Source organism: Cetorhinus maximus, chromosome 23, assembly GCF_964194155.1.
Source record: "Cetorhinus maximus chromosome 23, sCetMax3.hap1.1, whole genome shotgun sequence".
Classification (NCBI taxonomy): domain Eukaryota; kingdom Metazoa; phylum Chordata; class Chondrichthyes; order Lamniformes; family Cetorhinidae; genus Cetorhinus; species Cetorhinus maximus.
In genome coordinates, this window is record NC_135901.1 from 52,186,034 (window position 1) to 52,199,792 (window position 13,759).

A 13,759-nucleotide genomic window follows, 5' to 3' on the forward strand; every position below is an offset into this window, starting at 1 on the left:
TTGTTACAGCTGTACAGGGTGTTGGTGAGGCCGCACCTGGAGTCCTGTGTACAGTTTTGGTCCCCAGATTTAAGGAAGCATGTATTGGCATTGCAGGCAGTTCAAAAGAGATTCACTAGGCTGATTCCTGGGATGAAGGGGTTGACTAATCAAGAACTGTGAAGCAGGTGACGACTTTATTCGTTAGAGTTTAGCAGACTGAGGGGTAATCTTATTGAAACGTGCAAGATTCTGAGGAGGTTGACAGAGTGGATGTTGAGAAGATGTATCAACTAATGGGGGAACTTCCAACTAGAGGATATAATTACAGAATCAGGGGCACTCATTTAAAACTGAGATGCGAAGGAATTTCTTCTCCCAGAGGGTAGTGAATGTTTGGAATTCTCTACCCAAGAGAGTTGTGGAGGGTATCTCACTGAGAGTATTTAAAGAGGAAGTAGATATATTTTTGAAATATCGGGGATTGAGGGCTATGAAGAGCTGGCAGGAAAGAGGAGTTAAGGCCTGGGGCAGAGTAACAATGATTTTATTGAATAGTGGGGCAGGCTTGCGGGGCCGAATGGCCGACTCCTGCTCCAATTTCTAATGTTCTTATATTCTTATGAAACGTGTCTCTGGTGAAAGAGGTCTGAAACAAAAATAAAAGGCACAGGTGGCATAGATAAGCCGGGTTGTGAGGCTTGTGAGCAGCTTTCTTGATTTTCTAGCGGTCAGGATTCAGCGCTTTCACTGCTGTGGTCCAGGTTTAATTCCCAGTCAGGGAATGGAGATTTACTGATCCGCGTGCAAACTGTTAAAATGAGTCTGAGCTGTTTCTTGATTAAAAACAGAAGACGCTCGTCTCTGCCAGAATCAGTGGAGTGAGAGCTGGAGTTCTTCCTCAGAGCTGGAAATGTCACCCGTGCAACAGGTCGAGAACAAACATAGAGGTGAAGATAGGGAATGAGAGAAGGTCTGTGATAGGTTGCAAAGCCCTAACCAGAGAGATATTGCTGCAAGGCAAAATATAGCGGAAATAAGGGAAGCTTTATTGTTTACACCGACACAAATACCTCCCAGATCAGGTTCCATAACTTGTGTTAAGTGGGAAGAAAACTTCTCCCTGAATCTTCCAATTTTTAGCTGCACCGCCTTCCAAACATTGCAAACTCCTCCTGCATCTTCCATCCTGATATTTTTCTCTGTGAAATTTGAAACTAATGTGAATAAAGTTTGTGATGGTAAAAATATGTTCATGCCCTTGGGGAACTGAACCACATTGACACACACAGAGGAACAAACACAGACATATACACCGAGAGTGACAAAGGGCAAGGGATTTTCTCGAAGGAGAGACGAACAGCCAGAAATCAAGCCTGACACCAACCTGGTTCCGTTTTTGTTCCATTTCTCGCTGCAACTTTTGCGAATGTTTGCAGACGAATAGAAATTAGAGAATGCTGGAGGTTTTAGATGATTTTTATTCAACTTATTCGGTCAATTAATTGTGCAGGTACACTGTAAAATTCAGGAATGATAAGAAGCGTAATTGGCAGGATTCCAGCCTACCTGTGGAGATCCCAATGCATTCAAAACCCGTCGCCTGAACCACTCGGTCACAAATACAAGCCCCAGATTTGCATTAATGATTTTTGTATAAACTCATAGACGGCTACATCAGACGGCCATTCAGCATGTCGTTCACATGCTGACCCTCTGGAAGGTCGACTCAACGACAGCAATTCCAGACCCCGCCTTTTCCCCACAGCAACTGGTATTTATATTGTCTCTCCTCGTTTTTCCTATCAAAATAAAACACCGCACACTCTGCTGGGTTTAATGTGAGCTGGTCTCTGTTGGTCCAAATGGGGCTGATCCCAAAAGGTAGATCACCTGAACGTTTGGCAGTGGTGGAATTGGCCTCTGTCAAGACTGGAGCCTTAATCCAGCGCCTTAAACCGCTCGGCCACACTACCACGTTGTATATGGTTGCTCCTAATTTCCTTCATTGGTATTATCATCGAAATAGAACAGAAGCAAAGGAGCAGGAACATGTCATTGGGAAACTCGAACCAGCTCCACCAGTTAATCAGATCATCCTGCACTTTGTAACATAAAGAAATCATCTACACTATTAACTTCATTATTTCAATGTTTCACTATTTCAAAGTTTCAAATTATGTGTTTTTTTCCTGTCGTGACTGTGCGTGTTTGCTCAATGAAATGTTGGTAAAAGGTATCGACTGAGGAAAATGAGGAGATGATTGGTCAGAATAGACATTTGTTTTCTGAAAATTCGATTAGATATCAACTATTTGTAAAATTTGAATAATTGTTAAAGAATTCAGAATCCAACCCTTCATCTCAATGAGTCAGGGAATCTTTATTAATTTTCACACACTGAGCATGGACACGGCAGCAGCTCCTGCACCTCTTTCAATATTGTTTCTCTTAACTCAGAGTTTTCAAAAGGGAATTGGACAATGACTTGAAAGGGAGAAAAAAAATCAGGGTTATGGAAAGAGACAAAGTAATTGAGATTAACTCGAAAGCTCTTTGTGGAAAACTGACATCGATACTATGGACCTCTTGTAGAGCTGTGCCTTTTGATGATGACATTATTGGATCAGTCTGTCTCCCAACATTCCCAAAGAGAGCAGCCGAATTCAATTTCTTCAAAATAAAGACTCAAAATGTTGCTGCATGACGTCACCGCTTAACATTTTAGTGAGGGCAATTGAGCTTTTCTCCTGTCCCCTGTTTCTACAGGGCAGTGGTTATCATGTTTAGCTAATATGTGAAAAGTTGCCTCGTTCTATACTGGCCAGAACCACCATTAAAACTTGCAGATTGAAGTTTGTTGAAGACAGCAGGATGTGGTCATGTGCCTTGGTCACTGTTTATCCTTCAACCAAGATTATAAGATCTGCGCATTGTCAAGTCCCTGGCTTTGGGTGTTTGTCAAGCAGTGATTGGCTGCCGTATTCCCTGCATTAAAACAACAACTCTCCTTCAATAAAAGCAAAATACTGGAAATCTGAAATAAAAACATAAAATGCAGGTAGGACTCAGCAGGTCTGACAGTGTCTGTGGAAGCAAAACCTGCTGAGTTTCTCCAATATTTTCTGTTTTTATTTCAAAAAGTGCTTAATTGGCTTGAAAGTGGTTTCAGACATCCGCTGGTCAGGAAAAGCGCTGTATAAATGCAAGTCTGCCTTTCCTTAACTATCCTTGACTCCCAATCCTGTGGTTACTGACCCCCGTCAGTGGGAACAGTCTCTCCTTATCTACAACATCCAGCATCCGTCCGCACTGCCCCCAGCCACATCATTTTGAACAGCTCCATGAATTCTCCACTTAAACTTCTTTGCTCTAAACAGAACAATCCCGGTCTCTATAATTTCTCCACAAAACTGAATTTCCTCATCTCTGAACATGATGCAAGGCGGGGGTTTGAGATGAGATTTTGGAAAATATTGTAAGTTGGCAGGTGGGAAAATGGAGAAGGAACCAGAACAGAAAACCCAGTCTCCAGCTTTGCGAATTTTTAGAAACTCTTTGGGAACCGGAATCAGGGGAGAATGAAAGGTGGACAATTCGACTGACCAGAGACAGTCAAGGCACCTTTCCCTTCTTTAAGACGCTGGAACATTGACTCTGATGTTATCAGTGAAATTAACTGATTTGAGACATTGAATTGATTCTCGTTACTGCACATCAGGAACTCAAACCTAATATCGGCTTCGGGACAATCAGAATACTTGGTAACAGACAAGACAGCGAAAGATTCGAAGGAAGGCGGCACCGGTTGTAGGAGAGCTGGTTCCCGGTGACATGGATGTGTCTGCATTGGGTGGGATCAGTCTGTTTCCATTTATCCACAATGAATGTCCCACACTTTATTTTGGACGAGTAAAACTGCTAGAGACAATTGTCATTCCGGTAGCAGCAATCTGAAGCTTTAACTCACTGATACCCTGGTTTGCTGCTGTATCAGTCTCTGTGGAGCAATTGGTCAGCGCGTTCGGCTGTTAACCGAAAGGTTGGTGGTTACAGACCACGCAGGGGCAAAGCTTTCATTGTTTTCTCCCCATCAGCATTGATTATCACACAGTTCCGGGCTGTCATTGGGTACTTGTGCTGAAACGAAAGACCCCCAAAATGTTGCCAGTTCCACTGTTAACCAGTGAGCTCCCAGGTAAGTGGCATTTTCGAATATTAATTTCAAATATAACGAGAAAACAATTAAACCTATCATGTACCGATACCTAGCCCATTGGAAATTTATGAAGTTATTGGATAGAAACAAACTCATCAATTATTCTCTCTTCCTCAGCTCCACAGTGAGTGAGACAGGGAAAAGCAGAAAGCAGCAATATTCCGGCCCCGCACTCTCCAATCACCCGCTGCCAGCAGAAAGCGGCGACTGCAGCTTCAATAAGCGGGTTACTGCCCATCTCTGGGACGCGAGATACTCCAACCCGGGCCAAACCTCCCAATACACCGAGCACAGACTCAGGAAAACGCAGGTAGATTATAGCCCCGTCACTTAAACCTCCGAGCAGCATTTACAGAATACCCGAGTGAGTGAGTCACAAATAAAAGTCACACAAACTTTCTAAATCGTTTCACTGTAAAATCCCTTCACTTTATTGAAAAGTTAACTGTTGTGAATCTGAAAATGAGCACCATGGGATTTGTGTTACCGAGTGACATTTTTCCATTGTTTGTCCGTCAGGTTTGCAATTCAATTTGTGTTGGATATTGAAGCGATTCTGATTTCAAAATGAGGTCACAAAGCAGCTAAACATTAAATCCAGAAAGAAATCCTGAGGAAAATGGATCCCAATGTTTGGAAGGAGGTGCAGCTGAGAAGCGGAAGCTGTGAATGGTGTTATTGATGAATGAATGAAAAGCATTGGTTAAATGGATGGTTCTAAAATCCATTGGAGTCTCCGCAGGTAAATTCAAACCTTACCGAATGTTCTTCTTATTATTGCTGATTTCAACCAGGTGTCCACAGAACTCCCGGAACAATGGAAGAAAAAGCATCCAAAAATTCTCTTGATTTTTGGAATCTAAGGGAATGAAGGGCTATTGGGATCGGGTGGGAAATTGGTGCTGGGACTGGGGAACAGCCATGATCTTACTAAGTGACGGAGGAGGCTTGTGGGGCCTTATGAAGTATTTCTGCTGCTTTGCTCCTGTTCTATTTGAGTAGCAATACCAGCCAAGGTGATGGACACTAATAGTCTGAGTTCGGTAAAGTGGCTATAGGTGGTTGAATGTGTCACTCTTCACTGAGTGGTTAAAACGATGCTTTTAAAATCCACTGGGGTTTCCCCAGGAAAGTTCCAATCTTACCGACTGTGCTTCTTATTATTGTTGATTCCAACCAGAGGTCCACAGAACTCTCGGATCAATGGAAGAAAAAACATCCAATTTCTCCTGATTTTTGGACTCTAAGGGAATGAAGGGCGATCGGGATCGGGTGGGAAATTGGTGTTGAGGTTGGGGATCTGCCATGATCTTATTAAGTGACGGAGGAGGCTTGTGGGGCCTTATGACGTATTGTTGCTGCTTTGATTCTGTTCTGTTTCTGGAGCGATATCAGACAAAGCAATGGGCAGTAGCATCCTGAGCTCGGTAATTCAGCTGAGTTGTTGTAGGTGTTGGTTTAAGGTTTCACTAATTATTGAGGCGTGGTTCCTAATCCCACTGCTGCTAAATTGTCCTATTGGTCGAAAAGGTGCCAGCTCACAGTTAGAGCAGGTGTTTGCGGTGTATCACTTTAACAGGAAGAACAAGGAGACACAATAAAAATATAAATGGCTGTGGAGAAAATGTGGGGTTGTCGAATTAGCTAAATTCCTCTTCCATAATCTGGCATGGACAGACTGGGCCGAATTTCCTCCTCCTCTGCTTTAGACATCTATAATTTTATACGAACAACACTAACCTATCCATAGGACCAGTCATCGTGGCCGAGTGGTTCAGGTAATGGAGTCCAGATCCAGTCAAAGTGAAGTGGAAGAGTATCGTGAGCTTGGTATCGCAGCTGTAGTGATTGTCAATGGTTTAATATCTTTTTCTTTATTGAGGCGTGGTTTCAAATCCCACTGCTGTTAGAATTGCCCTATCAGTCGAAAAAGTGCCAGCTCACAGTTAAAGCAGGTGTGTGCGGTCTTTCACTTTAACAGTAACACTGAGGAGAGACAATAAAAATATAAATGGCTGCAGAGAAAAGGCGGGATTGTTGAATGAGCTGAATTCCTCTTCCATGAGCTGGCACGGACACAATGAGCCGAATGTCCTCCTTCTCTGCTGTGGCCGCCTATAATTTTATACCAACAAAATTACCCTGTGGATAGGGGCAGTCATCGTAGTCGAGTGGTTTAGGCGATGGAGTCCAAATCCATTTGGGTTTCCTGCTTTTCATTATTCCTGTTTTAAACTCTGTGTCTACAGAGTTAATTATCGGCTACATTGAATAAAATCCAACAAAACAAGCGGGCGTTTTCCTATTTCTGTTCGTTAACGAAACCTGCAGTGGAAATGGAGCAAAACTTGGTGTCATGCTTGCTTTCTGGGCGTTTGTCTCTCCTTAGAGACAAACCCTTGCCCTCTGTCAGTCTCGGTGTTTATCCCTGTGCGTGTGTTCCTTTGTGTGTGTCAAAGTGATTCAGTTTCCCGAGGAGGTGAACACATTTTTACCATCACAAACTTTATTCCCATTAGTTGTGCAGCTTCAGATGAAAATGTTACAGAGAAAATTATCAGGATGAAAGATGCAAGAGGAGTTTGCAATGTTTGGAAGGAGGTGCAGCTAAGAAGTGGAAGATGTGAATGTTGTTATTGATGATTGAGAGGAATGTATTGCAACCTTGGGGCTTGTGTAGTTCGATTACCTTCTACACTTTGACATTCAGGACAAGCTGAGGCTCCAGGTGGAAAGCAACAGTTATCTCCATGTATGTTCGGATATGGGATACATATGTTATGTATGCCCGGCTAGTTCAACTGGTAGATCAAAGGCTTTAAATCTCAGGGTTGTGGGCTCGCCGCACGTTGAGTGCAGCTTCTTTAAAACAAATAACCACCAACCTCTGTTCCTTTGAAACTGGCACACGACGGACATTCACCACTGATTCAAAGCACTTCCATGTCACATCTCTTTCTGTCTCACCTCCATCTCTCTCCGCCCTTCCAGGAGCTGTTTGACCACACGCAGTCAGTTAGTGCGAACGTAATACACAACGTGATCGGTTTACAGATAACAGGCTAAAGAGACACCAGGATCTTCCTGATTCCCCCAGGTACTGACTACAGGAATGTGCACAGTGCCGATTATGCACAGTCACACTCTCCTTCCAGTCTTGTCTACGTTGTTCAGCTTTGAAATTTCTCGTATTTTCGCACTGGATTTCAATGTGAAGAAAGCAGAGCTGCGATAAGCTTTTATTGTTCAGCAGATAGACTGCAAGAAGTTACATAACAGGCTGATGATAACAGTGCTCTTTGGTCGCGGTGAGCTCCAGTGAAGGAGTGTCACCATTAATGTGTGGTTCAATTAGTCTTGTGATTGGTTGATACATCAGGAGTGATATTTTTGTCAATGCAAACAGTAGGCACCAGAATTTGTCCTTCTCCCACCCATATTTTGCCTGGCGCCACCATCCCTGTGGTCAGTGCTTTGCAACCAGCCCTTCTCTGGTCCTTCTTTCACTCCGCTTCTGTCTTTGTCCCCGGCCTGTTCTAAGTGTGATATTTCCAGCTCTGAGGCGAAACTTCAACTGATTCTGGTGGAGCTGCTAAATGTTTTCAATCAATAAGTAATTAATGCTCATTTTGACAATTCCACAAGATCAATAAGACTGCATTCCCTGACCGGGAATCAAACCCGGGCTGCGGCGGTGAAAGCGCCGAATCCTGACCACTAGACCACCAGGTAAACTGGCAAACTCATTTCAGTTTGGTTTATTGACGCTGCTTTTATCCCTGTTTCCATTTTAACTGGAATGAATTCTTCAGTCAATTACAACAACGGTTTCTGTGAGCTGGAACATGAAATTGACAGTGAGGTGAAATATCCCCACAAGCTGCTCATTTGTAACTGTCAATTTCCTAAACCCACCAACCTGATCACTGCGGCTGTTGTGAAACTGACAAGGGAACACATGGCAGACATTCATCACTGAAAGTAACTGACACACTTCTAAACACTTTCATGTCGCATCTGTTTCTGCTTCTGTCCCTGCCTCGCCTCCAGCTCCCTCTGCCCGTCCAGCTACCAGGTCAATTAGCTGCTTGATGCAGACACAGTCAGTTCATGAACCCAAGCTTTCCCTGGAAAGCAGGGACAGAGAATGTGGGGCCCAAGGATTTTAGAAAGAAGGGGTTTGCAGATGACATGGTAAAGATAATCTGGGATCTCATCTTCCTGATTCTCCCAGACACTGATGACAGGAATGTGCAGAATGCCGATTATCCAGAGTCGCAGACTCCTTCCAGTCTTGTGCACGTAGTTGAGCTTTGAACCCACTCGCAAAAGTGGATTATAAAATGGCAGAATGAGTGTGAAAGAAGTGGTGTTGGGAAATATCAAATTATAGAAAGTTACAGCAAAGATAGAGGCCATTCGGCCCTGTGTGCGACTTTCAAAGAACTCCAAAGAAGAGTCACACGGAATTGAAACATTAACTCTATTTCTCTACCAGAAATATTGCCAGACATGCTGAATTTTTCCAGTATTTTCTGTTTTCACTTCAGATTTCCCGCATCCACAGTATTTTTCTTTTATCTCTGGGTTTCTAGCCCAGTGACAATGCCAATACGTCATCTCCTGAATGCTCTGATTTGATATGAACATGTTTTCCCGAAGGAATTGCTGTTAGTAGCGGACGAGTGTTGAGGGCGACGGTTTTGACATCCATCGGGGTTTCCCCAATGTTGGTTTGCTGACTGCGGTTCTCATTATTCCCGATGTTGACCAACAGAATTAGTTATCGGGTAAATAGAATCAAACAGAAACTTCCGTGCTTTCTTATTTCCATTCATCTGCAAGGATTTGCGAAATCTGCAGACGGAAATGGAGTAAAACTGAGCGAGTTTGGTGACATCCTTTCTTTCTGGGTGTTTGTCTCTCCTTAGGCCTCTGTCACTGTCGATGTTTATGTCTGTGAGTGTTCCGCTGTGTGTGTGTCAATGTGGTTCAGTTCCTCATTTTTAGCAATCCCCACTTTATTCACCTTACTTGTGTGGCTTCATATTAAAATCGTGCAGAGAAAATAAAAACCGGTTTAAAAGGTTCAAGAGGAATTTTCTTTCTGTATTTCTGAGTGGAGACTGTTCAGTTACTAAGTGTCCGTATGTTACAAAGCGGAGGGCGATTGAAATTTTCACTGAGCAACATTTAAACAGACACCGAGTCCTTGTGGTCGAGTGGTTAAGGCAATGAACACATCGAGAGAATGAATTTGTAAATACAAACAGTCCAAACTGATACCCCTCGGACATTAGGGACTGTATTTCTTCTCGAAGCTGTTCCACGTGTGATATTTGCAGCTCTGATGTGAAACTTCAACTCTCACTCCACTGATTCGGTCGGAGCTGTTGTGAGTTTCCGTTTTCAATCAATAAGTAAATCAGGCCTGTTTTAACAGTTTTTACCACATCAATAAACCTTCATTGCCTGGTCGGGAATCGAGTCCGGGCCACGGCGGTGAAAGGGCCGAATCCTTACCTCTGAACCACGAGGAAAGCTGTCTGTAACTCTTGCAACGTGCTTTATCTGGGCCACATTTGCCATTTTTCAGACACTTTCACCAGAGGTGTTTTTAAGGGGTAGCTGCAGTGAAGGATTGGCACCAATACAGTGTCGTTCAATTGGTCTGGTTCCAAATCCTGCTCAGGAATTTAAGAAAAACTTTGAGTTTGCTCAGTGTCTTGACTTCAAAAACGAGAATGTAAAAAAGTACATTCCCCCAAGCGTGTAATAAAATGTCGGAATGACTGGGAAGTGATGCTGGGAGACATAAAATTATAGACAGTTACAGCAAAGAAAGAGGCCATTCGGCCTGGCGCCATGCTTTCAAAGAGCAGTTGTGATTGATTGGTCAGGAGTGATATTTGTGTCAGTGTAAACAGTCGGCAGTAAAATCTCTCACATTGCCACGGCAGACATTCATCACTGAAAGCAACTGACACACGTCAAATTCTGCCGCTTTCATGTCGCATCTTTAACTTCCTGTTCTCCCTTTCAGGCATTTCCAGGTCTATCAAATATTATCCATGCAGAACGTTGTCCTGTTCCTCGTTCCACTAGGAGACTTACTCTGAGCTGGGTAGAGTAACTGGCTCCATAGCTCAGTGGTTTACAGCACTGGTCTTGTAAACCCGGGGTCGTGAATTCAATTCTCACTGGGGCCTGCGATTAACATTTATGAAATTTGGTAACAAGGTAACCTTTGAGCAGAGCACTGTAAAAAGATAAAAGCTGGAAATCCAAAACAAAAAAAAGAGTACCTGGAAAAACTCAGCAGGTCCGACAGCATCTGCGGAGAGTAACACAGTTAACGTTTCGAGTCCGTATGGCAACAAGATGGCAGATGGATTATAATGTAGGCAGGTGCGATTATGTTCACTTGGTTATAAAAATGAGAATAACAGCATGCTTTGAAAATGTGAGAAATTTGTAAGTGCTGATGTTCAAAGAAACTTGGGTGTGCTTGGACAAGCAATGTGGAAAGTTAGCATGCAGAATCAGCATGTTGGCCTTTATTGCAAGGGGATTAGAAAGCAAGAATAAAGAAGTCTTGGTGAGACGGCATCTGGAATCCCGTGTGCTGTTTTCATCTTCACATTTATAAAAGAATAAACTTGCATTGGGGACGGTGCAGGGAAGGTTCACTAAATTGGTCTCTGGAATGAGCTGGTTGTCCTAAGATGAAAGGCTTTTATTCTCTGGGGTTTAGAAGAATGAAAACCAATCTGATTGAAACCTGTAAAATTCTGAGAGGGCTTGATAGGGTAGACATAGGGATTGTTTCCGCTGGTCAGGGAGTCTAAAACACTGGGGCACAGTCTCAGGGTAAAGGGTCGATCATTTCGGGCTGAACTGAGGAGAAATTACTTCATCCAAAGGGTTGTGAATCTTTGAATTCTCTACCCAGAGGGTTGTGGATATTCCATCATTGAATACATTTAAGGCCGGGATGGACAGTTGTTTGGTCTCTCGGGGGACTAAGGGATATGGGGAACGGGCAGGATAATGGAGTTGAAGCCCAAGATCAGCCATGATCGAATTGAATGATGGGACAAGCTCGATGAGCCGTGTGATCTACTCCTGCTCCTATTTCTTGTGATCTTATGTATAATAAAGACAGTAATTCATGTTATAATAAAAACAGAAAGTATTGGAAGTTCTCAGCAGGTCTGACAGTAACTGTGAAGGGAGAAACAGAGTGAAGGTTTCGAGTCTAATTTGACACTTTTTCAAACCATAAATTGGCTGCTAGTTATGACATTTTGCACAACATGAAGACAGAATTGAACCCAGGCGGTGAAAGCACCGAGGCTGAACCACTAGAGAGTTAGCTTCCAACTGAAGGTTTAATGGTTTAAGAAAACCTAGGGTCAAATAGACTCCCTCTCTTCCTGCTTCTACTCATATTACCGACATAATTCTGCTTTGTGTCCTTTGGCCACAAGGAATTGTTGTTCAAACTTTGCCAGCGCTGCTGTTATTTGGTAAGTTTTCACAAAAGTATTGCGTGTCTCCAAATATTGCGTGCAGTTCTGGAATCCGCATCATAGGAAGGGTGTGATTGCACTGGAGAGAGTGCAGAGGAGATTTACCAAGATGTTGCCTGGGCTGGAGAGTATTATTTATGAGGAGAGATTAGATAGGCAGGGGTTATTTTCATTGGAGCAGAGGAGATTGAGCGGGGACATGATTGAGGTGTATAAAATTATGGGGGGCATAGATAGAATAGACAGGAAGGAACATTCCCCCTTGGTGGAGGGATCAATAACCAGGGAGCATAGATTTAAGATAAGGGGAAGGAGGTTTAGAGGGGATGTGAGGAAGAATTATTTCACCCAGAGGTTCGTGGAAATCTGGAACTCATTGCCTGAAAGGGTGGTAGAGGCAGAAACCCTCATAACATTCAAAAAGTATTTGAATGTGCACTTGCGATGACATGGCATAGAAGGCTATGGGCCTAGTGCTGGAAAATGGGATTTGAACAGTTAGGTACTTGTTTGACGGCGCAGATTCGATAGGCTGAAGGGCCTCTTTCTGTGCTGTAGACCTCTATGACTCTATGACTAAATAGATTTATGAATATTCTTTTCAAATAACGCGAGAAACTGAAAGAAACATGTACATAACATCCAACCTATTAGAAAGATTGGGTTCAAAGCAACGAATAGAAATTGACTGTCAAATTGCATATATAGAACTGGAACACACCATCACAACGAATGAATCTATTGTCTGTTAAAATGTTGCTCAGTGAAAATTTCAATCATCCTCCGCTGTGTGACATACAGGCACTGAGTCAATAAGCAGTCTCCACTCAAATAAACACAAAGGGTCAATCTCCTCTTGCAACTTTTCAACCTGTTGTTATTCACTGTACCATTTACCATGAAGATACATAACGGAAGTGAATAAGGTTTGCGATGGTAAAAAATGTGTTCACCCCTCGGGGAACTGAACCACATTGAGACACACAGACGCATGCAGCGTGAGTAATAGTGGGCAAGGTTTTATCTCTAAGGAGAGGAAAACTCTCAGAACGCTAGTATGGCACAAATTAGCTCAGTTTTGTATCATTTCTGACTGCAAATTGCGTGAATGCTTATGGATCAAGAGAAATGAAACAACACGGAAGTGAAGCAGGAAAACCACGCGGGAGTGTTTGGAAGGTGCTGATTCCATTTAACCAATAGTTCATTCTGGAGGCAGCAAAACGAAGGAACAGCGAGAAGTACAGTCACAGGACTCTAACCCACGTGGGGAGGCCCCAGTGGATTTTAAATCCATCCCGGTAACCACTCAGTCACGGCTGCAGGCCTTATACTAGCGTCATTGTTGTTCCTGTAAAATCCTGGAATGTTTACAGCAGAGAATGAGGGCATTCAGCCCCACCTATTCCCAGTCACCCTGCAATTCCTACAGCCTCCCTTGTTCTACCTACCAAGACGAACCACGTCATATGTCAAATGCCCCGAGCCTATTCTAAGGGATTTGATGAAACGTCTGAAAGACAAACCAACTGAAACTTTGGCAATGGTGGGATTAAAATCCATGACTTAATAGGAGCTGGTGTTTAAATCCAGTGCCTGAGACCACTCGCACACGCTACTGCTGGCAATATGATAGTAACCATCGCCTTGATTGATAACGGTACTGAATTAGAACGTAACAAATAGCAACAGGAATAGACCATTTTGTCTTTCCAGCCCCTCTCTGTACCATAAAATCAAAGCCAAATACAACATATAGAGACCATTCAGCCGGGTCAGAGGAACAGAGGCCATTCAGCCCTTTGACCCTGCTCAACCATTCAATAAGATCAAGGCTGATCTGTTTGTGGTCTCAACTCCACTTTCCTGTCTGTCTGTCCGTACCCACCCCCACCCCCACCGCCCCCCATAACCCTTGAGTCCCTTCTCTACCAAAAATCTGTCCAAATCAGCCTTGAATAAATTCAATGACCCAGCCTCCACTGCTTTCTGGAGAAAATTCCTCAGACTAACGACCCTCTGAAAAAAC

At 43.3% G+C, this 13,759-nt stretch overlaps 1 protein-coding gene and 1 non-coding gene across 2 annotated transcripts in view; both read left to right on the forward strand.

Moving 5' to 3' along the window:
• Window positions 1-13,759, forward strand: part of LOC144698035 (uncharacterized) — a 113,265-nt gene that overhangs the window by 35,729 nt on the left and 63,777 nt on the right. The gene's annotated exons all lie outside the window — the stretch shown is intronic.
• trnat-ugu (transfer RNA threonine (anticodon UGU)) lies at window positions 10,334-10,407 on the forward strand. The gene has a single exon. It is a non-coding gene; the product is annotated as a tRNA-Thr (tRNA).